The sequence below is a fragment of the Zalophus californianus genome, chromosome 8 (assembly GCF_009762305.2).
Source record: "Zalophus californianus isolate mZalCal1 chromosome 8, mZalCal1.pri.v2, whole genome shotgun sequence".
In the NCBI taxonomy this organism is placed as follows: Eukaryota; Metazoa; Chordata; class Mammalia; order Carnivora; family Otariidae; genus Zalophus; species Zalophus californianus.
The window spans coordinates 45271898-45296632 of record NC_045602.1 but is presented as its reverse complement, the minus strand read 5'-3'; the positions used below and the strand labels follow the sequence as shown (position 1 = coordinate 45296632).

Below are 24735 nucleotides of genomic sequence, written 5' to 3'. Positions count from 1 at the left end.
ATTGTCACTTGGTATTGTAGCAGAACAAAGATAACTGTAACTGAGTAGCTTGTACCTTCTTCATTTCTAGCATTTCTGTAACAGTTACATTCCAGCCCCAGTTGATGGTGATGGGCAGAGCATAAACTCCCTACGATCTCTATGTAAAGTCCCCAACTAAAGTATAACCTCCGCGAGGACAAACACCGGATAGTAAACATTTTGTGATATCTTGAAATGCTTAAGTAGAGTGGCTGGTGCAAATTGGGGGCTTAGTAATAATCTTTGCATCAATAGAAGAATTAGAATGCCTTCCACATACACAGCACTCAACAAAGGCTCGTGAAATGAGCAAATGTTGCATTTATTTTAACACTTCCATCCTCTTCCAGGTCCTATTTTAAAGTCCTGATCCTCCTCCCTTTGGTACTCCAGGTCCCAACAAACCTACCTCCCGTATCGGTCTCCACCATCCTGCACTTAGGCCCAGCCCTCCTCCTGCCACGTGTCTCTGCCCTCTCGGGCTCACCCTTTCTTCCCACTCGGCAACCCCCGTTCCTTCCCGCCTCCCACCCACCGCCCCAGGACCTCTCCCGCACGGTGTCTCAGAAACCAGTCCTCGCGGCTTCCGGCCAGTCAGCTCCGGGCCCCCGCCCGGAGGCTAACGCGGTTGTCATGGACACGGCACCTGCGCCCTTCGGCGGTGCCCCTTCGCCGCCATCCCCTCCCCCCACCTGCGGCTCGGAGCTAGCCTCTCCTCCCCAGCTCCGCCCCTGCCCCTCTCGCTGGGCGCTCCCTAGGCCGCGCGCGCCCGCGTCCCCCCCTACCCCGGGCCTCCCACAGCCCCGCGGAGCCACGGGGACCACGGGGGGCGCGCGAGCGAGCGAGCGGCCGCGCTTGCGCACTGGCCACCTCCCCTAGCGGCGATCCGGGCTGCTGCCGCTCGCGCCTGGGCAGGACGCGGGGCGGGCGGGGGGAGGGGGGAGCGGCTTCGCTTCCAGCCCTGAGTAAGGCGGAGACCCGGGCTGGCGGGCGGAGCAGGAGGCACCGCACCTCGGCCAGAGGCTGCTGCCGCAGCTGCTGCCCTCGTCCCCGCCGCCGCCTCTCCAGTCCCTTCTGTGATTACCCCTCCAGCTGTTGGGAACGGGCGAGAAAGAGGAGGAGGCGAGAAACTCCCACCGACCCACAGAGGTGAGTCTTGGGCAGAGCATCCTCCATCCTTGCCTGCCTCCCTCCCACCCTACCTCCCTCCCATCCTCTCCATCCTCCCCTCCCTTCTCGCTCCCCAACCCTCCCGCCCTCATCCTTCCCAACATCCCTCTCTCCTCTCCCCTCCTTTCTCTCTTCCAGCCTTTCTTTCATCCCTTTCTTCCTCTCTTCCAGCCCCACTTCCTTCCCACCCTTTCTTTCTTCCCTCTCTTCCTTTCAGCCACTCGCCCTAGAGAGCCGCTCTGCATCCTTTCCTCTCCCCCCCCCCCCCTTCCTTCACCTCTTTCCCGGTGGGAGATCCCTCGCTTGCTACAACTGTCCGGATTCAGGGGCTTCAGAAAATTGGGCACATATACTGAGAGATACACTTCTTGCACAGCGGATGCCCTGCAGGTCCTTACATTATTTGTATTAAGGGTCAAGTTGGATGGAGTACTGGGACCTGGAAGGAGAAGAGGGTCGAAGAAGAATCTGTGGATTTGTGCAGTATTAGGGTGGGGGTGGGGAGGACTGCCACTTAAACATGTTGCCAACAACCCCCCACACCCCCTTTTAGCAGTTTCTTTTTTCCTCCTGGGAATTACATATTCCCAGCGTGTGTCTCACTAATTTTAAATTAGCAGCTTTCCTGCTTTGACAGTCCCTGTGAGAAACCACAAGGAAAGAAGAAAAGAGAGGAAGAGAACAAGAGAGGAAGAGGGGAGGGGAAAAGAAGGGTGGTGGCAGTGGACGTTTGTATTCTTTTCCCCTAGGCCTCTTTTGATTGATATTTTCAAACCACCCGCCTAATATTTGTCTTGGAATTGAACCCGTGTGTCCTTAGTCCTGTCACTATCTCCTTCAAAGGCAGAAACTCTCTAAACTTTAATGCGTGTGCCCCATAGCATTATTTATGGAATGTTTTGGCCGGCATACAAACAGGAAGGTGCATTGATCTGGGAAAACCGGGAGCAGAAGGGTGGCAGAGATGCACTTTTGTTCATAATGGGTTAACTTCTAAAGGAGGACAATGGATAGATAGTTTTTGGAGTAATGAGGTTATACTTCACAGGCTTATAAATACCCTATTTTAATAACATTAGTCACGTTATAGTCTTTAACAGATATTCTTAGCCCTTCTCATCCACCTTACAGGACTTGTAAAGATCTTTGAAGAGAAACATACTGTGTAATTGTGTTTGTGGTTTACACCAGTGGAAAAGTTGAATTAGCTCTGGGACCATTATTGACAATTTAAAATTTCAGTTTCACTAAATGATATATTTCACTTTGCTTTCTTTAGCTTGCATTCTAACGCCTTCCATTATATATTTTAACAGTAATTTTTCAGTCTTCCTTTTTGCAAGCATTGCTGCTGAAAAGTTTATTTATACATGGTGGGACAACCATGCCTCAGAATGTTTAGTATATTCATCATTTTAGAAAGCTCCAACAAACAATAAAAGTATAAATCAGAAATGGAGTATTTGGAAGCTTGTGTTTTGCCATATCTGTATTCTCTTTTTAAAAAAAGACAACAAAACCCAAAAACCTTAACATCCATAGAATAGCTGTATTTTATGTTTAATGAGTATGTGGGGAGGAACTGAAATTAATGGTGGATTCAGTGAAGCTGACAGTAAGATGCTGTGCTGTGGAGCAAATTATTGATTTCTTTCTTTTCGTTTAAATTATTATATGTCAGTAGTGCAATATGCATTTTGGCATTTTATGGGAATGTAAAGTAGGAGTTGAGATGAAGAGAATTACCTTGCAAAGTGATTGAGTGCTGATTTGATGAAGAGCTGACACTGTTAATCATCTGAATCAGTTTTGGAGAAGTAGGTGTTATTAGGAATGATGGACCTACCCCCTGCCTAAACTCCCCTTGGTAGGAATGCAATTCCATTAATGGCTTGGCTGACTCTTAGGACATGTGGCAGAAGCTTGGTTGAATTATCAGTGTTACCAACATCCTAATGCAGAATTGCAGTCAACCCTGTCTGTATTTGAGTGGTTACATTACTTAAAAGTGAACACAATTGTAGATGGGAGTGTTTTTGTATTGTTGCTGTTCGTTTTCCTGGAATGCCACGAAGCTAGTGAAAGACTCTGGTAGTAATTGTATATGAATAAAATACATTAGTTTTATTCTAATTTACTCTCAAATGACTTTTCCCCTTCCAACATCTCTACTGCTCTTTCTTGGTTGGGCTTCATAGTTGAGAGTGTTGCAGAGGAGGCAGCCCCTCCGTCAGCCCTGCTCTTTCTTTATTGCAGTTTTGCTACACAGAGTGATATGGGTGTATAGCTCAGTTTTAATAATGTGCTTACTATGGAAAAAAAGGTACCTTTTATTTGTCTCCTTTGTAAACGTTTGTCCACTTAGTGAAAAAAAAATTTGCAAGTTTATTCAAAAATAGAAGGTAAAATGACATCTGTTTACAGTAAGATTTTGAGAAAGATGAGTACAATTAATAAAATATAAAATAGAAGAGGAACTAGTATCTTCAAAAAGCAGCCAGCTACTCTGACCATAATCAGTTTGCAGATAAAGACCGACTTTTGAGGAATTTCATTTCTGGAAGCTTCTGCCTTTAGTTGACTGGACCTTTAAGAATGTAGGGTACAGATAAAGGCCCAACAGAACATTTAGTGGATGCTGTAGGAAATATTCTGGGTACATTCTCTGTGCCTCCCTCACTCAGAGCTCTCCAGTCCTATGGTATGAGGTACTGGAAGGAAGTAAAAGACACCACTCTCTTTGACCTTAGCTTATAGTCTGGTTTAGGAGAACAGGCATTTGCATGAGGTCATATTTCACAATGTCAAACAAGATCTTTGAAGAGAGTTTTAGATTTAAATGCATGCTTCACTTAAGTAGTAGAGAGTGTTGTACCCTTGCTTACTATTTAATTCTTTTTCTTCATCAACAAAATGGGGAATTTAGTAGACTCTGATTCATGGGATTGCTTTAAGAGTTAAATGTGTTAAGCACAGTACTTGGTACAAACAATGCGTGTATTGGGTAAACATTATTGTAATCTGGAGAAATGATTTTAAAACAATCCAAGACAACATATGATTATGTACTAGAAAGAAGTGAGGAGCAAGTAAGTGTTAGAGGAATTCCAAACAGGACAGATGTTTATGTGGCTGGGGAAAGATTATATTCAGGAGTAGCTCAGGAGCTTGGACAGATACTCTGAGAAAGGTTTCATGCAGTGTGTGTACCACAGCTGGAACAAAAGCAGAAAGAGAAGCAGCAGCAAGGTGTGTTTGGAAAGACTTTACTGGAATAGTTGGTGAGGGTATTAAAAGGTATTAAACATAAATAGTCAGTATAGTTATACTATCCCTTGAGATGAGACAACTTGTAGTGTAGGATCTATTTTATTATAGAATGTTCAGCCACCCAGGGGGTTTGTATTAGTTCCCACCAAAAGCCAGATCCCAAGGCACAGAATCCAAGGTTCCAGGTCACAGCGAGGATGCAGACTGTTTTTGTTTTTTTTTAAATCTCTTTTCTTTAAATTTCAAGGCAGAGGGTAAACTTGACCTTTCTAAACAACAAAGGCTCAGTATTGTGATTATCACAACTCTCTCTTGTTTTGCCTTAACCCGAGAATATTCCAGTACTGTATCTTGGAGAATAATTTCCAGGATTATTTTATTTTGACACACATGAAGCTGGTAATTTTAGGGTAATTGTATCTCCAGAAACTTTATTTTTATTACATTGTTGACTTTTCCTAATAACAGCAACCCCCTCCCTTTTTTTGGTGTTCAAGATTATTAATGGTTCTGTATGGATTATGCTATTTCAAGTGTTTTCCTGGGAGACAAAGCTGTGACAGCAGAGGGTCTGTTTGGGAATGTGCACTGAGCAAGTTAAATATCTGCACTGCATGGATGGGGTGCCAGTGGCTTCTTGGCTACGTCTGTTGGTGCACTTTTATTTTCGGTTGGTGGTCATTAACTATTTTGAAATATATATCCATGAAGCAATAAGTGATATGAATTGTGTTATTTTGTCAGAAAAAAAAGATTTTCAGACAATTTTACCTGCAAATTAAAAGTGTTAGTATTTATAGTGCTCATGTTTAATCCATTTTTAGTAGATTGACACAATTTGATTGCTTTATCCAAAAATAGTAAAATGCTCCTTATATTTATATTTTCATAGTTTTAATAATACAGAAAATGTTCTCATGAATATTGTGATATGTAGTTATAAACATAAATGTATTTCCAAAAGCTAGCAGTCTAACAGACCAGAGACTGTAGCATTTTTATTTTCTATTTTGAGGTTTATTCTCAATATTTTGATGTTTTAAAGATTCAGCAGACCTAAATAAAACATTTTCAAATGTATGACTTCTAGTCAGTTCCGTATTAAAGCACCAGTGATTTTTGACAGACTTTACATTTCTATTTTCCTCATAAGTGAATTTTTACCTTGGAGATGAATTCTGACTCAACCACAAATATGCATTCTACAACTCTTTGAGATTTGAGATTACTACCTGTGACACGTTATTAAAAAACACAAAGTGATAGTCTGATTTTATAAAGCTTAATTTTATAGGGCTTTTGTTCCTTTTTATTTCAAGGTTGTATCTGCATGTACAACTCTTAGACTATTATTTTTCAGTCGTGAAGACAGTGTGCATTAACAGGAGTGAAATAAGTAATTGTCTTCCCCTGTAAGTTAAGGTGGTGACCAAATGGAGAAGTGGAATAAAGATGAGATAAAATGAGTTTATTTTGTTTCATCTATTGAGCTGAAAGGGGTTTTCTATATTTTTTTCTGTCATGCTAATTAAATCCACATTTTACTTGTTTAGAAGTATACACACACACACACACACACACACATATATTTCAGTTAACATTCTTCAAAACTAGATCATAGATTAAAAAGTATGTATGTAAAATCAGATGTTGGTTTTGCATTATTTTGCTCTCTTTCAGTATCTTGCTATTTTGTTTATTTGCCTTTTGGGGGGGAACCAAGTAATATAGCACCTGTGGGAGCTGCCTGATTGGGATCAAGATCCAAATCAAGTAATAACCCAGCTTGCTTCAACATTCCTACCTTAAAATAATGGACATGCCACCAGGGATGAGGTAAAATAAATAATTTTATAAGATTATAAGGACTCTAGAATCATAACTGAAAATTAAAAGGACATGTCTGGTATGTTGATGTTGTCTAAATTGGACTTATGTTGTTCATTACATATCTGCAGTAAATCCAAGATCTTTTTTTATAGTACCTTGATGTTTCACAGCCAAAGTCATGAACTCCTGATAGAGATATGTCAGTTCTCCCACAACATAACCAGAAACCACAGTGATTCCATAAATGAGTAAAGGATCTGATATTCTCATCTGATTTTAATTGTGATTAGACAAAGATTTGGTATGAATCCACTTTCACAAGTTTATCTTAAATTCAAAGTCCTGAAAGCTGTTAAATATCATTAATACATCTTTCAGTAAAAAGGTAGAAATGCTTCTTAACTATCTTGGAAAGAGCTAATAGTCTTCAGTTATTTCTGGGAAAGGGGATTCCATAGTTCTTGAGAGTTTACCACTTGTCTTCATTTTCTTTCTTTAGACATTGATACCGGCCAGAGTAATTCCATAAAATACGCTCCCCCCTCCCATAATATGCAGAAATAGCATAAAAAAGTATATACAGAACTTGTTGGGGATAATGTTTGCATCTAAATTTATCTCAGTATTCACTTATCCTTTCTTTGTCTTTTTTTATCCTATTACCTAGCGTGAATTTATTCAACAGGTTTTTTGTTTTTCGTTTTTCTAAATATCTGCTCTGTGTAGAGCACTGGGCTAGAGATTGTAATTTTATAAAAAAAAGCACCAAATCAGGAATCAGGGCACCTCAGTTCTTCCTTGAGGTTTTCAACTAACTAACTAGTTATATGACTAAACAAGCCTCACATTCTCCAAGGTTTGCTTATTTAGTCTGTATTTTAAGTGGCTTGGACTATATGATACAGAGAGTGTTTTCTAGCTATAAAATTCTATAATACTACTTGTGAATTTCCCTTAAAATTTCAAAGCATAATGATTTATTTCTCACTGTGTCCCATTTGTTTTTTTCTTTTGAAACATAAACTGCTGCTATATGAGAAAAACCTTCATCTTCAGTGGCATATGCTTTCCCTTTCCTGAGAAAATTGCAAATTTAGCTTCACAGAGTCTCTGGGCCAAGGGAGAACTATGGCACATTTCCCTTTCTTACCTTTCCATCCTTCCCTCTCTCTCCTTTTTATTTTTTTAAAGATTTATTTATTTATTTGAGAGAGAGAGAGAGAGAGAGAGAGGGAGCATGAGCGGGATGGGCAGAGTATCTCAAGCAGATTTCACGTTGAGCACAGAGCCCTACAGAAGGCTCCATCTCACGACCCTCAGATCACGACCTGAGCCTGACCTGTGCTAAAACCAAGAGTCAGACACTTAACCAACCGCAACACCCAGGAGCCCCTCTCTCCTTTTTAAAATTCCTTCCTGGACTGAAGTTGCTACCTAGCAACTGTCAGTTGCTACCTCCATTCAGTGACTAGTCCGACTTGTTTGAGTAATGCCACTGTCTTTGAAAGACTCTATGGCATTAATGAATTTAGAATAAGGTGATATTTATTTAAGAAATTATATGTGCTCCAAGGTTAGTATTTGTGCCTTAGGCACAGTAAAGTCTTGCTTATCCCCTAAATCCTATCCCATAAGACTGTGTGGTCACCAGTATTTCTAACAAACTCCCATTAAAATTTTTAAAATCAAATTTGTTGAGGTATGTTTTCTATATAATAGAGTATATCCATTTTTTTCTTTTATTAAAGTGTAGCTGGCATATAATATTGTATTAGTTTCAGGTGTACACAGTATAGTGATTCAACATTATATACGTTACAAAGTGATAACCATGTCAAATCTAGCTACTCTCTGTCACCAAGCAAAGTTATTACATATATTCCCTATTTTGTACATTTATCCCTCTGTTTTAATTGTTTTATAACTGGAGGTTTGTACCTTTTAATCCCGTTTCCCTATTTTGCCCATCCCCTCACCTCTGGCAACCACTAGATTGTTCTCCCTATTTATGAGTCTGTTTCTGTTTTTTTTGTTGTTGTTTATTTGTTTTGTTTTTTATATTCCACATATAAGTGGAACTGTATGGTATTTGTCTTTGTCTGATTTATTTCACCTGGTATAATTCCCTGTAGGTCCATCCACATTGTCACAAGTGGCAAAACTTCATTCTTTTCTTATGACTGAGTAATAGTCCAGTGCATGTGTTCGTGTGTGTCCATTCATCTCTTGATGGACACTGAAGTTGCGTCTGTATCTTGACTATTGTAAATAATGTTCCAGTGAACATAGGGGTGCATATTTCTTTTCAAATTGGTGTTTTCACTTTCTTTGGATAAATACCCAGCTGGATCACCTGGTAGTTCTACTTTTAATTTTTTGAGGAACCTCTATATTGTTTCCATAGCAGCTATGCCATTTTACATTCCCAACAACAGTGCCTAAGAGTTGCCTTTTCGTCACATTCTTGCCAGCACTTGTTATTGCTTGTCTTTTTGACAACATTTTGACAGGTGTGAAATAATATCTCACTGTGGTTTGGGTTTGCATTTCCCTTATGATTTGCCATCTTAGTGAAAAGACACATCTTTTCATGTGTCTCTTGGCCATCTGTATGTCTTCTTTGGAGAAGAAATGTCTATTCAGGTCCTCTGCCCATTTTTCAATTGGATTGTTTATTTGTTTGATACTGAATTGTGTGTTTCTTATATATTTTGGATATTAACACCTTATTATATCATTTGTAAATACCTTTGAGTAGGTTGTCTTTTCATTTTTTTGATGGTTTTCTGTTCTTTGCAAAAGATTCTTAGTTTGATGAAGTCCCATTTGTTTATTTTTGTTTTTGTTGCCCTCGTTTAAGGAGACAGATCCAAAAATAATGCTCAGGCCAATGTCTAAGAGCTTACTGCCTATGTTTACTTCTAGGAGTTTTATGGTTTCTGGTCTTACATTTAAGTCTTTAATCCATTTTGAGTTTATATATTTTTTTTAATAATTTCTGGGGCCCCCTTCTAGTTTGTTTATTTGTTTATTTTTAATATTTTATTTATTCATTTGAGAGAGAGAGAGATAGCACAAGCAGCGGGAGCAGCAGAGGAAGAGGGAGAAGCAGGCCTCCGCCGAGCAGGGAGCCCGATGTGGGGCCCGATCCCAGGGTGCTGGGATCATGACCTGAGCAGAAGGCAGACGCCCAATGACTGAGCCACCCAGGCACCCCTTGAGTTTATATTTGTATATGGTATACAAAAATCATTGAGTTTCTTTCTTTTGCATGTGGCTATCCATTTATTGAAAAGACTGTCTTTTCCCCTTTGTATATTTTTGCTTCCTTTGTGGAAGATTAATTGACCATATAAGGCTGGGTTTATTCCTGGAGTCCATTCTGTCCCAAAATGCATCCATTATAAATACTGTTGTGTGTTGACAAATATACCTATGTAACCACTACTGCAGTCAAGATCTAGACTATTTCCATTGCCCTAAAAAGTTCCCTTCTGCTTGATCTGCTTTATTTCCCTGTTGATTAGTTTTTCCTGTTCCAGAAATGGATATAGATTGAATCATAGAATATGTACTCATTTTTGTCTCCTTTCATTGAGCATAATATTTTTGATATTTGTCTATGGCTTTGAGTATATAAACTTCAAGAAGAAAATATCGGAGAAAATCTTTGTGTTTTTGGGGTTAGGCAATGATGTCTTAGGTAGGACTCAAAAAGGACTAGTTTTAAAACAAATAAAGATAAGCTAGACTTTTTCATAATAATAATAAAAAAACTTTTCTTAAGAACACAAGATTTGCTAGATCTCTGTATCTCTATTTCTATCTCTATATATTGGACAAAGGACTAATTGTCCTAACTGTATATAGGACTCTTGAATCTCCATAAGAAAACAATCCAACTAAAAGATGGACAAAATATTTGAAGATACATTTTACTGAAGAAAATATACAATGGCCAATGAGGACATGAAAAGGTGTTTCACTCCATTATTTGCCCAAATAATGAAACTTAAGAAGCACAATATGATACCACCGTACAAACACTAGAATGGCTAAATTTAAAAAGACTGACAATATCAAGTTTTGGAGAGGGTGTGAAGCAGCTGAAGCTCTCATACATTGCTGGTGGGAATGCAACACTTTGGGAAACAGTTTGGCAGTTTCTCTTAATGTTAAAAATACTCTTACCATACAACCCTGGAATTCCACTCCCAGGTGAAATGAAAACATATGCAGAAAGACTTTTACATGAAAATTAATAGCAGCTTTGTTCATAATAGCTTCAGACTAAAAACAACCCAAATACCCACCAAATTCCCATTTTAAAGTTACTCTTTAAACTAGAGAATGAAACTGCTGGTATATATATTTTTTGAAATTATGCTATTTGTTCTAAGCAACCTGACAGCAGAGGAAAGGGAATACATTCAAAAAGATTTGCAAAAGTAATAAGAAATCCAAAAGATGGGAAGGGCCAGGTGTCATACCGAGGCTTGATTTTCCCTCTCTTCCCTTGCCTCTGCCCCTCTGTGTCTAGACCTCACTGTCCACCAGTGGCGTGAATGATGGTTGCCACAATTCTAAGCCCACCATCATGCCACAGCAGTGTTTCCTCCAGAAAAATGAGGAAACCTTTGCCAAAAGTCCTCCCTTATCTATCTATCTATCTATCTATCTATCTATCTATCTATCTATCTATTTATTCATGAGAGACAGAGAGAGAGAGAGAGGCAGAGGGAGAAGTAGGCTCCCAAGGAGCAGGGACCCCGATGTGGGACTTGATCCCAGGACTCTGGGATCATGACCTGAGCCAAAGGCAGACGCTTAACCATCTGAGCCGCCCAGGCGCCCCTCCCTAATCTCTTATCTCACTGGCCAGTGCTGGATCACATGGCCATCCCCAATCCATTCAACTGCAAGGGGAAAGGGAATACCCTGCACGAGAGTTTAGGCTAATCAGGATCTCCTGGCTGGGGATGAGGTCAGCTTTCCCTGAAGTACATGCTTGTGTGTAGGAAATGAAAGGGACAGATGAGCTGAATGGCAGTTCTGTTAAGGAAAAGTAAGGGGAAATGAATGTTGGATAAGTGAGTTATAATTTGATTTAGAGGCCTGCCATGATATTCTCAGTCTTATGGAAAAGAGATTGAAGAGGAAATCTAGGATTATAGTCATAGTTTGTTATTGTGAGGATGTGTGCAAAAACAAGTGGCAAAGGGTACTCTAGGAAAAAAGGGGGGAAGAAATTTCGATTCTAATGTACAGCATGAATTAGAGGAAGAAAGAATCTAGATCCAGGGGAATAATCCAAAGTGGGCAAGCATACAAATAGTGACGAGCAGCGCCAGGCACATTGGGGCCCATGGAGTTGGGACAGGAGGCGAAAGTCAGTGGTGGCAGTAGTCTGGAATCCAGGCAGGCAGACTTGATTGCAGTTTGCCCATCTGTGAAATCAGGACCTCAGGCAAGAAGATTTTCATGTTTTGCTTGTTAAGGCAGAAACTAAAACAGTAATTATTCTTTCTTTTTTTTTTTTAGGTGTTGTCAACCACTTTAGATTCTAACTATATCGAGAATAGAAGCCATACATTCATTTTGTTCTAATATTCCCATTACAGTCCTGGGCCCACAAAGTTTCTTAATAAATGCGAGCTGCTTGAATTGAGTCCCTGAACTCCCTCTACCTTTAAACAAATCCTATAGAAGTCTGGTTAAACAATCGTAGCAGCCATTCATCAAATACTTACTGTTTGGGAGGACATAGCCCTGGCTCTATATAAGTAGGATAGGGTACTTGACCTTACGAGTTGACAATCTGGCAGGGGTGGAAAGTACCTGAACAGGTTAATACCAGAAAGAATATGATAGAATGTGTAGTACAGTGTGGTACTGACTCCACGGTGGCATGGGCCAGAAGTCCAGGTGGGCTCAGAATCAGAAATGTAGTTCTAGTAATGGATGGGAGAGAGATGGAGGAGGGGATGACCTTGTTGAGTACTTTTTAATTCAGTCCTGTCTAGGTCTGGGAACTGGGACAGGGCTGAGCCAGCAGGAAGATGGGATCAATGAGCACAGCAGTGGGAGAAGTGAAGTCACATCCAGGAGAACTGAAGCTGGGTTGCTAATAACTGCTCAGTAAGCAGCTGAGAAGTGGGACTGGAGTGAAGGGGAGAGGCTGGGAGTAGAGAAACATTTTAGCATTATCTGCATAGAGGTATCTCAAGAATGTAATAACAAGATACATTGTTTCAAAAACATGTTTTGTCTTTTACACTTGCAGTAGTACATGCCCATTGTGAAACATCTAGAAAATAAACAGAAAAAGAAACTTGAAAATAAAAAATACTGCAGTCCAACAGTCCAGTGAACATTTACTGAATTTCTAGGTTTCAGCCCCACCACAAGTATATCTGAGTTTATCATGTAGAGGTCTCTTTAAGGCATAACTGAGATCATATGTATATGTATTTTTGTGTTCTGTTTTTTTAACTAAACATATGTAAACATTTCCTGGGATAATAAAAACTCTTCCTCCGCGTTAATTCCTATATAACATTACTTTGATTGGAATTTAAGTTTCTAGTTTTTGCTTCTCTGCCTTCAAATATGGGTTGTGTCATGGGAGATGGACTTTGGGGCCCCAGGAGAGTGCCTTCAAGATATAGGTAGTTAATGTCTATGTAGCAAGATATATATTTTTATATTTACTGAAATGGTAACATGGTGTTCTGTGCCTCATTTTCACATAGAGCATAGTGGGTAACTTGAGTATATACATGTAAAACATATATATACATATAATATATATATATAACATGTGTAGTATATACATATAATATATATATAATATGTGTAGTATATACATATATATGTTATATATTATATATTTATATCTATTGTGTATTTATATATAATACATGTATATTTATATATAGTATATATACCTTATATATATATATTTTAAACTGCTGCCTGTTATTCTATAACATGGTTTAACCATGGTTTATTTAATCCTTGTGTTTTCATGGACATTTAGTTTATTCCTGTTATTTTGCTATTTCAAACAATCATCCTTATACAGGTTTCTTGTCCACATGTACTAGTGTATTTTTCTTAAAGGTAGACTGGTAATTGTAATTTTGAGCCATGAGGTTTTAGATTTTAATAGTTGATGCCTAATTGCTCTTTGAAAGGGTAGTACTACCTTACTTTCCATAGGCAGTTGGGAAGGTACATATTTCCTTAAACTTTTGCCAATACATTACAACTTTAAACTTGGAAAATTTTACCAATGAATAGGTAAGAATGAGATCTTTGTTCAATGAATTTGTTTCTCTGATTTTTGGGGAGGTTGATTACTTTTTCATTTGTTTTTTGGCCTAATGGCCTAACGTTTTGCTTCAGCTGTGATAACTGTGTTCATATCTTTACCCATGTGTTTCTAGTGGTTTTATTTATCTTATTTGAATTTATAGGACTTATTTATGTTCTCTGGATATAAAGATTTTGTTGTTGTTATACTGTTATAGCTACTATAGCTTATGGTATGTTGTGATATCCAGTAAGTGATGATTTTTCTTTTTCCAAATTCCTTTATTGTTGGACCTTTTCTCCAGAAGAGTAGGATAACCAGGTTATCTAATTTCATAAATAACACCCTTGGGATTTTAACTGGCATTGTATTTAATTTAAGAACATTTGAGGGGAAAGTAACAACTTTCTCATTCATTGTCTTTCCCTTGGCATGTCTCATTTATTAAGGTCTTTTTCGTGTCCTTCAATATTATAAATAGTTTTCTTCATAGAAGAAAGTCTTTCTTAAATTACATTTATTATCATCTTCTTTGTAGTTTCTAATACTGTTGGGAAAAGGATTGTTTTTCTTTCACATTTTCTGAAAGGTTATTACTGACAGAGAAACTATTCCTTTTCATTTTTGTGTTTGATCTTATATCCCGTCACTTTGTTGAAATACTTTATTCGTTGAGAAACTTTGTTCTTCTTGTGTTTTTCTTACCAATTTGTTAACCTCTTTGTACATAAAGATAAGTTTATGGTTTTATACACACACACACACACACACACACACACACACACACACACACAAACATAGTAGCATATAATACTTTTTTTAGTTTTCTTTTAATTTTAGATATTTTTTTAAAGATTTTATTTATTTTTTGAGAGAGAGAGAGAGAGAGTGCAGCAGGGGGGAGGGGCAGAGGGAGAGAGAATCACAAGCCGACTCCCTGCCGAGCACAGAGCCTGATGGGTGGCTAGATGTGTGGCTTGATCCCATGACCCTGAGATCATGACCTGAGCTGAAATCAAGTCTGATGCTCAACTGACTGAGTCACCCAGGTGCCCCTAATTTTAGATATTTTTTCTTGTTAACTTAGATTTAGTATGAATGAGTCATTCTTCATATATGAAATACAGTATAGTGTGATCTGAATGCACCTTTTTGCTTTAAAAACTATTCTCAATACTTGTCTCTTCCATAGTAACCCAAATACATTGTTATATTTATATATAATATTTACATATTATTGTTTATTAGTGTAATTGTGAACCTTTTTCTTTGGAGTAAGCACAGTGTATACATGGATTTCATATGCTCACTTCCAAATATTTACTTGGCACTTTTCTAGGCCTTTATGAATATTTCATGGTGATGTTGTTTGTATGTGACTCTTCAAAGTCATGAACTATGTCTTTTTTTAGATCTTGTACTAAGTTGAGTGAGCAGCATTCTGATGATGGTGATAATGTGCTTATCAAAATGCTCATGGTAGTAAACTTTTAAAATTTTATCTAAATGACTGTTCTTTGCTGATACTTTAAATATTATGTTCTCATCATTTTCATACAGAAGCTGTTATGCTGCATACCATCTCTTCCTCATATTCAGCATTGTCTTTTAGAAATATATAAATATTAAGACAGCCGCCAGTTCAGCACCACTAAGAAGCTTTAGAAGTCTTTAATTCTTTAACAGAATTTAATTTTTGGCACTGGATCTTTTTCAAACTTCCAGGGAAGCATAATTTTGGTTTTGTTTTCATCATCTTTTATTATGAGAAATGGTTATTTTGAAAGAAAACCTTTCATTGATTCTGCATATTGAGAAAATGGGCAAATTGCCTTGAATTATAATTACTCTTCTGGTCTAGGCTTTATGCATACATATCAGTATTGATTTATCATAAATGAACCCATCACCTTAAAATCCTATGATCTGCATTAAGATATTCTAAATAGGTGATGTAAATTTACTATTGAAAACAGGGATTTTTCTTTGTAGAATATTGATTGAATATGGGTGTGAAATTAGTCGCAAGTGGCAGGCCCTGATTCATAGAATTGTAAGGAATTTTTATTAACCCTGAATCAATAAATCTAAGTTTTAGAAATGTGGTTAACTTTGTAATAGTTCTGTCTTTTCCTAAAGAACTACAGTGAGTCACAATAATACTAATTTCATAAGTTTGAATAAAGATTTCAGTGACCAGCATGCAGCTGTTTTCTTGTTCTAGCTGGCTTGAATAATTTGAGATAGTTCTATTTATCTGATGAAATTTTCTTGATGCCTGGCTGCCTTTGGAAAGAATTTTGTTTGCTGTTGCTGTTATGAATAACTGACTTCTTACATCCAGCTGTATTACATTTTATTGTTGTTCATCTTAATTTACAGTTGCAGAATTGTTCTTAACTAAAACAATGTATAAGAATACTCTTTTTTGAGTATTTAAAATATTTCATATCAGAATTATAAACATGTGACATAAAAGATTTTATCAGGTAGGAGAGCCTTGGTGCCTCAGTCGGTTGAGCATCTGACTCTTGATCTCTGCTCAGGTCTTTATCTCACAGTTGTGAGTTCAAGCCCAGAGTGGAGCCTACTTAAAAAAAAAAAAAAAAGTTTTATCAGGTAGAATGTTAACTTTGATCAGATTTATTTCCATTCTTATTATAATTATGAAACAGCCTGCCCTGTTACTATTTTGCCTTTCATTCAAGAAAGTGCAAACATTTTGTAACATTAAAATATCAAAGACTTGTATACTAAAAATTCCAAAACATCATTGAAAGAAATTGAAGAAGACCTAAATAAATGGAAAAACATCCATGTTCACAGATGGGAAGACTTACTTTTGTTAAAATGGTGGTATTCCCCAAATTAATCTACAGATTCAATGCCATCACTGTCGGAAATCCCAGCTGCTTTTTTTTTGCCAAAATGGCAAATGATCCTAAAAATCAAATGGAAAGCAGGAATAACTCAACACAGTTTTACAAAAGAACAGAGTTGGAGGATTTATACTTTTCAATTTCAAAATCTACTTCAAAACTACAATGATCAAGACTGTGTGTTACTGGCAAGAGCAAAGACATATAGATCCATGGGATAGAATTGGGCATCTAGGGGTGCCTGGGTGGCTCAGTCGTTGGGCGGCTGCCTTCAGCTCAGGTCGTGATCCCGGGGTCCTGGGATTGAGCCCCGCATCGGGCTCCCTGCTCAACGGGAGGCCTGCTTCTCCCTCTCCCACTCCCCCAGCTTGTGTTCCCTCTCTCGCTGTGTCTCTCTCTGTCAAATAAATAAAATAAAATATTTAAAAAAAAAAGAATTGGGCATCTATAAATAAACCCATACATTTATGGCCAACTTATTTTTCAACAAAGGTGACAAGAGAGTTCAATTTGGTGAAAAGTAGTCTTTTCAATAAATGGCAACTGAGTGTTTACATACAAAAGAAAGAATTTGATCCCTATCTCATCCCATGTAAAAAATGACTCAAGAAGAAAATGCACCATAGATCAAAATATATCACATATTGTGTAATTCCATTTGTATGAAATGTCCAGAATAAGCAAATCTCCATAGGTGGAAAATAGAATAGTGGTTAGCAGGGTTTGAGGGAAGGGAGGGGTGGTGAATGAATGCTAATGGATTTGAGTTTTTGTTTTGGGGTGATGAAAGTTCTGGAATTAGATAGTGGTGATGGTTACACATACTGGTTGTGTACTTGCTAAATAATCACTGATTTGTACACTTTAAAAGGGTGAATATTATGGCATGAAAATTGTATCTCAAAAACTGTAAGGCAAGGAAATAAAATAATTATTTGTGGTTTTATTCCTTCTTCCATTTGGAAAGTAGATATTACTCCTTGTCATAATTTTAAATCACACATTTTTCAGAGGCAATAAACTGAAAGCTAATACATATTGTATAGTAGAATTGTACTGTGTTCATGCAACCACAAAAATGAATATTTTACTTTGAAAATGATATTTAACCTATTGTGCCTACATCTAGCCACAAAATAGCTGAAAAGACATTTTTTTAAATTGCCTTTCTTAGGTAAGATACCCTATTTAGAATACCAGGATGGGTGAGACATGGTTTCTACCCTTAGGACATCTAATGATATTAGTAGGAAACACAGATGATAAACAATTAAGGAGTATGACAGGGAGTAGAGTTATACACAAAGTTCTAGATAATGAAGGAGTATTTAAGTAAAAAACTAGAATAAGGTCAAGAAGATTCTCATTTGAATGAGAAATTGAACATGTAGAAGTTTCTCATAAAGAAAGCAGGAAGGTAGGAATGTCACTGTAAATTTAGAGACCAATAAATGATACAGTTGCCAGAGAGCTTAGAGGAGGGAAGGGATGATGCATGAAGACTTAGGAAGGATGGAGAAAACAATGCTGATTATTTAAGAGCTAGAGGACTTAGGGACCATCTGGTTGTGAGAGACTGAGGACAAAGGCAAAGCCAAAGGTAACTGATTTTTATCCCTTGCCCTCCTAGTGTGAAACATAGTTTGGGAGTAAGCTTATGTTTGGTTTTGGTGGTGTTAAATTAGAAGAGCTTACAGGAATTCCAGATGCAAGTCTTCATTAGACATTTACAAATATGTTCTGAGGTTTTTTAAATTCAAATTCGACATTTGAGGGCAAAGATGTGACAATTAAAACCATGGAAGTAGAATAAGTATCCCAGAGGTTACATAAAGGAGTATAAGAAGTATGGGGTCTGCATCCTCAAAAATACCAATGCTTAAGAGACAAAGAATGAAAAACATTTGATGGGAAAGAAAATGAGGAATTATATGAGGTATTTACCACTGAAGTCAAGAAAATAAGCAAAGTGGAAAAAAAAAAAAAAGCATGGCAGAGAAAGAAATGTTCAAACCCTTGGTTCAGATTTTAACCCAGAACATACAGAGTCAAAGAAAGGTAGATTGTAAGATCAAATCTTGCACCTGTTGGTTGTTTCCATCCATGAGGTCTTTGGATGGAGGTAAGAGATGGCATGAGTAGATGGTGAAGGCTGAAGCCAGGAGGCTGTTCTGTGGCCGTTGCCCTAGGACTGTACTGTCATGCAGTCTGCTCTCAGGGGCCGTGCGAGCTCTGCTGGTGATGAGAAGAGACAGTGGGAAGTGGCCACATCAGTGGTCAGACTGTGACCCCATGACCAATGCATGATCTGCGTAGAAGGCTGGCTGTGCTGGGAGGTAAGATTTGGTGTCTCTTCATGCTGATTTCTGATATTTAAGCCAAAAGAATTCTAGCACATTCTTCATCTTACTGCCCTTCTCAATTATTGGTGTAGGTAGCATTTTAAAAATGGAGCTTGCTATGCTGAAGAGTAACTCTTGTGAGTTTAGTGGTTTGTACAAAATATGCTTTCAATAAAAGCAGAAAAAGCCTTATCTGTTGTTAACAGTGTGCCTCATGTCTCCAGCAAGAAAAAAAAAAGTATTTTACTAATAGTGTCCATACAACTAGCAGAAATTGTTTTTCAGTAAAGAGGATGGTTTAGTTTAGTTTGAATTGTTTTAAACAGAGCAACCTGAGTATTGGATAACATCCTGGGTGGGGAGTTCATTGGTGAAATCAGTGTCCTGAAGTAGGTAGGAAGCAGTGAGTTTCAGCCTTTTACCACTTCATAAAATTTTTGCTTTGTCTTCATAATTTCTATTATTTCTAACTTTTTGCAAAGCCCAAATTAGACAAAACTTAGGAGAGCAAAGAAGATGATGCATCAGTTATACCTTGCTTTGTATTAACAGATGGATTTCTAAAATCCAGTTATGTAATTATAACCACCTTTTGTAAATCATAATCATTAGGAAGTTTATGATTTACAGAAATCCTTTTGTAAAGTTAATGCCATGACTTGTTTTTGTTAGTAAATAGATATTGTAATATATCTTGCTTAAGGAGAAGAATAAATGACTTACCTATGCTCCTTGTTCCATTCTTTCATTTCTCTTGTGTACAACAAATCAATTTATAAGCATCAAAATGCAAGACAGGTTAAATTCTTAATTCTTACTTTGAACAAAAGTGTTGAAAACATGAGGAGTTGGTCCTCAGATATGAACAACAGACTTGGTTGCCAAACTTGGGAAATAATCAAATGTGATGGTCTTGCATTTATATACCTACTAATTAAGAAATTAAATGATATTACCATAGCAATGGAAACAGTCTCCTTTCACACTTGTTTTGTGCCTGCAATAATACACAACAGGGTGTCCAAGAACATTTGCCTAAGGTTCAAGACAGGCAAGGTGTGTAAATATTGACACACAGATGTGCACACGGGATGTTATTGGACTTTTAAAAATTATACTTGAGTCACTAAAATCATATTAGTAAATACTTAAAATACTCATTCTCCAAATGACTAACTGTATTGAAAGACCTAAAGGACTTCCGGAAATCTGTCACATACACTGAATTTGGTAAATGACTTCACCGGTCTAAAGAATTCTACCACCATGTCCTGTTGTGCTTGAAGATGCTGAACTAACCAATTGCTGTTACAATTCTTTTGAAATGAACAGGATTAATGTATAAACAAATGTTGCCCTCTCAACCTGCTTCATCTCAGGAAATAAAATTGTAGAGGTGGACTGAAATCCCTAGGGAGTAATTCTGCCCTAGGGATTAAGGGAATGACTTCATGAGATGCTTGGATAAGCTTTTTGGAGCTTTCTGACTCCAGTTAATTTAGGAGGGTGAGAGAGAATGCACTCTCGTTTTACTTCCTTCTAGCCTTTGTCCCAAATAGATGTTATGATTGTGTTATTTTGCAATAGTACTACTGTGATAGAATTAAAATTTGAAGATGATTCTAGATGGATTCATTGAATATGTTTCAATGCTTTAAAAATTTCTTTCCTGACTACATTCCTTTGGTAAAGTAATTGATTTTTTGTAAACTGTCATTGACTATTCTTGACATATGAGTTTTTTAAACTTCTTTCTCTTGCTGGTTTCTGATGACAGATTTTCAAACCATCCCCACACCTCCAGGCTGCTGCTTAATGTGGTCCCGTCCTCCTGTCACATAATTTATTCTCCTGCCCCCGCCTCTCTTCCTGTCATTTCTTCCGTGTTACGTCCCTAATCTTGACACACACCTGTACCAGATTAGTTTTTCATAGTTAATTTTCTTGGCCAAAAAGCATTTGGTGTGCTTCTGTGGCTACCAAATTGAATCTAAATGCCTTAGCCTGACGCTCGGAGCTCTCCTGTCCCAAACACAAGCTCATATTCCAAAAAGATGCTCCTCTGTTTGAACTCTCTGCCTTGGCAGGTATAAAACATTGTTCCCCGGATATACATTTTCTTCTCCTTCACAGACACCTGGGACTCATTTTCTCCTGTCTGCTTAGGAGACATTCTCTGTGCCTTTCAAGTCCATCTAGTGTGCATCCGTTCTCGATGACCCTGTATCTGAGTCCTTACGATGGTCCCATTTCACTCTCCTCTGACTTCCATATCCTTTTCTTTGTACCCTGCTTATGTTTTATCTTGTCTGAGAGTTATCAGTGTGAATTTGTGGTCCTGGTTCCGTCTCCCACTACACAGCCTGCACACTTCACTCTGAATGTCTTTAAAGCCAGGATAACCTTTCTTCATCTGAGTACGCCTTTCAGTATATGTCATATAATCCAGTACATCTTCTGTGAGTACAAGAGTAATTCAGTAAACTTATTCATTAAATGTATTCAATTTAAATATATGAATCCTTTTAAGACGTGAAGTGAACAGAAGGCTATGTGAATGTGGGGGTATTTGGAAATGTCAGTTTTACAATATCGAAAACCATGTTAAGGCAGTTATTCTTCGAGAACTAGGAAAAACTCTGAGTTCCTGTGAGTTATTGCAGGGCATAGTCTTACATGATTTTAGTAAGACCATAACCTTTGCATTTTATTAACCAGAGTACACTAAAGAATATACAATTTGGTAATGGTGATAGGGACTATGAGTAACAAAAGTGACCCCAAAACTCATTAAGATCTTAATAGCGGCACATGTTTATAATGTTTTCAGAGTATCTAGAGGAGCATGATGGATGTGACTTCTGTGGGATACTAGTCCTGATTAATGCTTCCCTGAGCAAGTTCTATAGACTGGTCAACTTGGGGAATGATATTTTTGTTGTTGTTGTTTATAGTTTGAGAGTTTCTGCCATTAAACGGGCAAACACCCCAAAAAGCAAGCAACCTGATGCAGTTGAACCACATTTAAATATCATATATCCAGACATCCTATATTTGGCGGAAAAGCCTCTAAACAACCTGCTCTCTCCCCTGCTGGAATGAATAGCTAACTGGCATCCTGCAGAATACACCAGAGGAAACACCAACCTGGACCATTTATAAAGCTTTCGTTTAATTATTTTTGTGGCACAAATAATACTATAGTCAAGGATTTTTTTTTCTGAAGAGAGAAATTTTAACCCTGTGTCATCTCTGTAGCATGTTGTTTGCATTTCTGTGTCACCTTTCAGGTTTGTTCATGTTCATTTTCAGCATGCAGATGGTTTTGTGTTATTTCTAAAATTTATAACGTTTTCGGGGCACCTGGGTAGCTCAGTCAGTTAAGCGTCTGCCTTTGGCTCAAGTCATGATCCCAGGGTCCTGGGATTGAGTCCCGCATCCGGCTTCCTGCTCAGTGGGGAGTCTGCTTCGCCCTCTACCCTCCCCCCCTGCTCGTGATCTCTCTCTCTGTCAGATAAATAAATAAAATAAAATCTTAAAAAAATAAATCTTATTTAAAAAATTTATAGAGTTTTTAGTTGTTACGTACACTTTATCATTTAATGGCTACATAGTTCATTGTATTTTTCAAACATTTAAGTTGTTTCTGATTCTCATTTGTAAACAATTTAGAAATGAACACCTTTAAATGCATAACTTTCTATTAAAAATCGGCATAGAAATCGTAAGAGTACAGATAGTAAGTTGAAGGCTCTCGTGGTTGTAGCCGTATTATTCAGTGTAACTCCTAGATCAGTTTATGTACCTTCCTTCAGAGTTTGTTTATACTCAGACTCTCCATTGTCATGCTAGCAACAGCTCTTCTATTCAGTTTAATTGTCATGACATAGAAATTTGTGAAGAGACATTTCTTTTCTACAAGCTGTTATAGATGAAATTCACCTATTATAAAAAATGATGTATTAGTTTATTATAAAAAGCATAGATTTTGCTACCCTTAACCCATGACTTTCTAGACACAGATATATTTATTTTAGTGCTGATAGGGTTTTTCATTCTGAGTCACTCTTTTTCATTTTTGATATTGTGCTTGTTTTCTCTAATTTCTCAAATATAACATTGTACATGATTCCCTGATAATACTCATTATGTTTTAAGTAGCTTTTCCCTTGTGTCACACCTGGCTCCTCTTTAAAAAATATCAAGTTTTGGGTAATTTTTTTTTTAATTTCTGGATTTTTAGTATTATTATAACCAATTAATTTAATTTGATATTGAGTAGCAAAGGCCTTTCTAGGCATAAAAAAGGAAGAAATTTAAAAGTAAGCAGTTGACAGATTAAATATGACATACATTTTTAAATAATAAAGAAATGAAAAAATAAAGTAGTGAACTATACATGCAAAACTTTTTAAATATATATGACACACAAAGTCTTAATCTATCTCAGTTAATGAACTCTTACACATCAGTAAACAAAAAGTCCCAAATACTTCTTTCAGAAAAAAAGTGGCAAGCTTTTTTTCAATGAACATATTTTGCTTTTATAAATCAGGAAGAAATAACATTTATAATCAGGAAAAGGTTGTGATAAATAGAACATAAAACTGAGCATTTTGCAATGGTGCACCTTTCTGAGTCATTTATTCTTAGATTTGTCTTTACAATGACATAATTATATATATATATTTTAAAAATATACAGTAACTTATTACCATATGTAAATGCTACCAGAATTTGAATTTCAAGAGATTGATCAGATATGAAGAGAAAGAAAAACAAGGCACTCAAAAGATACTTCCAGAATGAATTAAGGATAGTTGGTTAATATTTTCTTTTGCTTCCTGCCTCTTTTATGGCTGCACATTGTCAGCCCTGTTGAAGAATTGGAGAAAATGCCCACCCAATTATGATTAGACCTGTCTTGTCATAAAATACCACTGATGTTGTTGGAATGTCTCAAAGGATGCTTATGTGAACAGCTCTTGAGTTCTCACCAGATTTAGGCATTTATCATGTTAACTAGTTGGTCCTCAAGCTTCTTGAGGAGAGGCAATGTAGACAGATGATTTTCAGAGAGGCCACACCTGGAAAGATTGGCCCAAGGTGATAGAGCACTGAACGGTATCTGCTGAAAGGGGAAGCAAAGTTGCCAAAAAGTCAGAGGTAGAAAAGAATATTGCACCTGAATTCACATCTGTAGCCTCACTTTCCTGAGCAGCTAGGTTTTTTGTAGTTTAATTTGTCAAGAGTGGAGTAGTGGAATTAATTAGGTGGGAGCATTATCTGTGTTCTGTTGATTTCGATTGTATATTCATTCCTATTAAAGTGCAGACTATGGTTTGTCACTATCCAGATTGGTAGGAAAAGTGTGCGCAGATTCAATCAATCACATTCTTACAGAGGCCATCCTGGCTGATACACAGCCTCATAGTGAGTGAAATGGTAAGATCCAAAGAGATTCAGATATTTCTGGTACCGTTTTGCCATTTTTAAATTTCAGAATTGTAACAAAAGAGTTTTAACCAATAATATTGTTCAATATGGACAAAAATTATAGCAAGATTTTTTGAGTGATTAAATGAACATTTGCACCTGGGTGCCTCTAAGGGAACATGTGTGAACCCATGCACACATTAACGTTCAGCTAATCCCCTCCTACACTTGTTGGCCCCACTGATTTTAGTGGTAGCTACATCTTTGTCTCTTGATGTTCGTATCTCTCTTTGTTCTTCATCTGGGATTCTCATGTTGCTCACCTCACTTTGTCATTGGTAGCTGAATTGGCCATTCTTCCCTGCAGCGTCCCTGCCTTTTTTATGTGCATGTGGAGGGCTAAAAATAAGCCTCCTGAAAGTAGTTCTGTTGGTGAATTGAAAAAAATAACTCCTCAGCTGAATGATTTGAC

The 24735-nt window shown here is 37.5% G+C and overlaps 1 protein-coding gene across 2 annotated transcripts in view; it reads left to right on the top strand.

Annotated features, from left to right (window-relative positions):
• The first annotated feature begins 847 nt into the window (after positions 1-847).
• CTNNA2 (catenin alpha 2) overlaps positions 848-24735 on the top strand; it is a 1086060-nt gene continuing 1062172 nt past the window's right edge. Inside the window, exon 1 of one of the 2 annotated variants that reach the window (XM_027622203.2) lies at positions 848-1170. The gene's annotated coding sequence lies outside the window, so the exon portion shown is untranslated. The remainder of the gene's footprint in view (positions 1171-24735) is intronic. The other variant, XM_027622208.1, reaches the window with a different exon arrangement.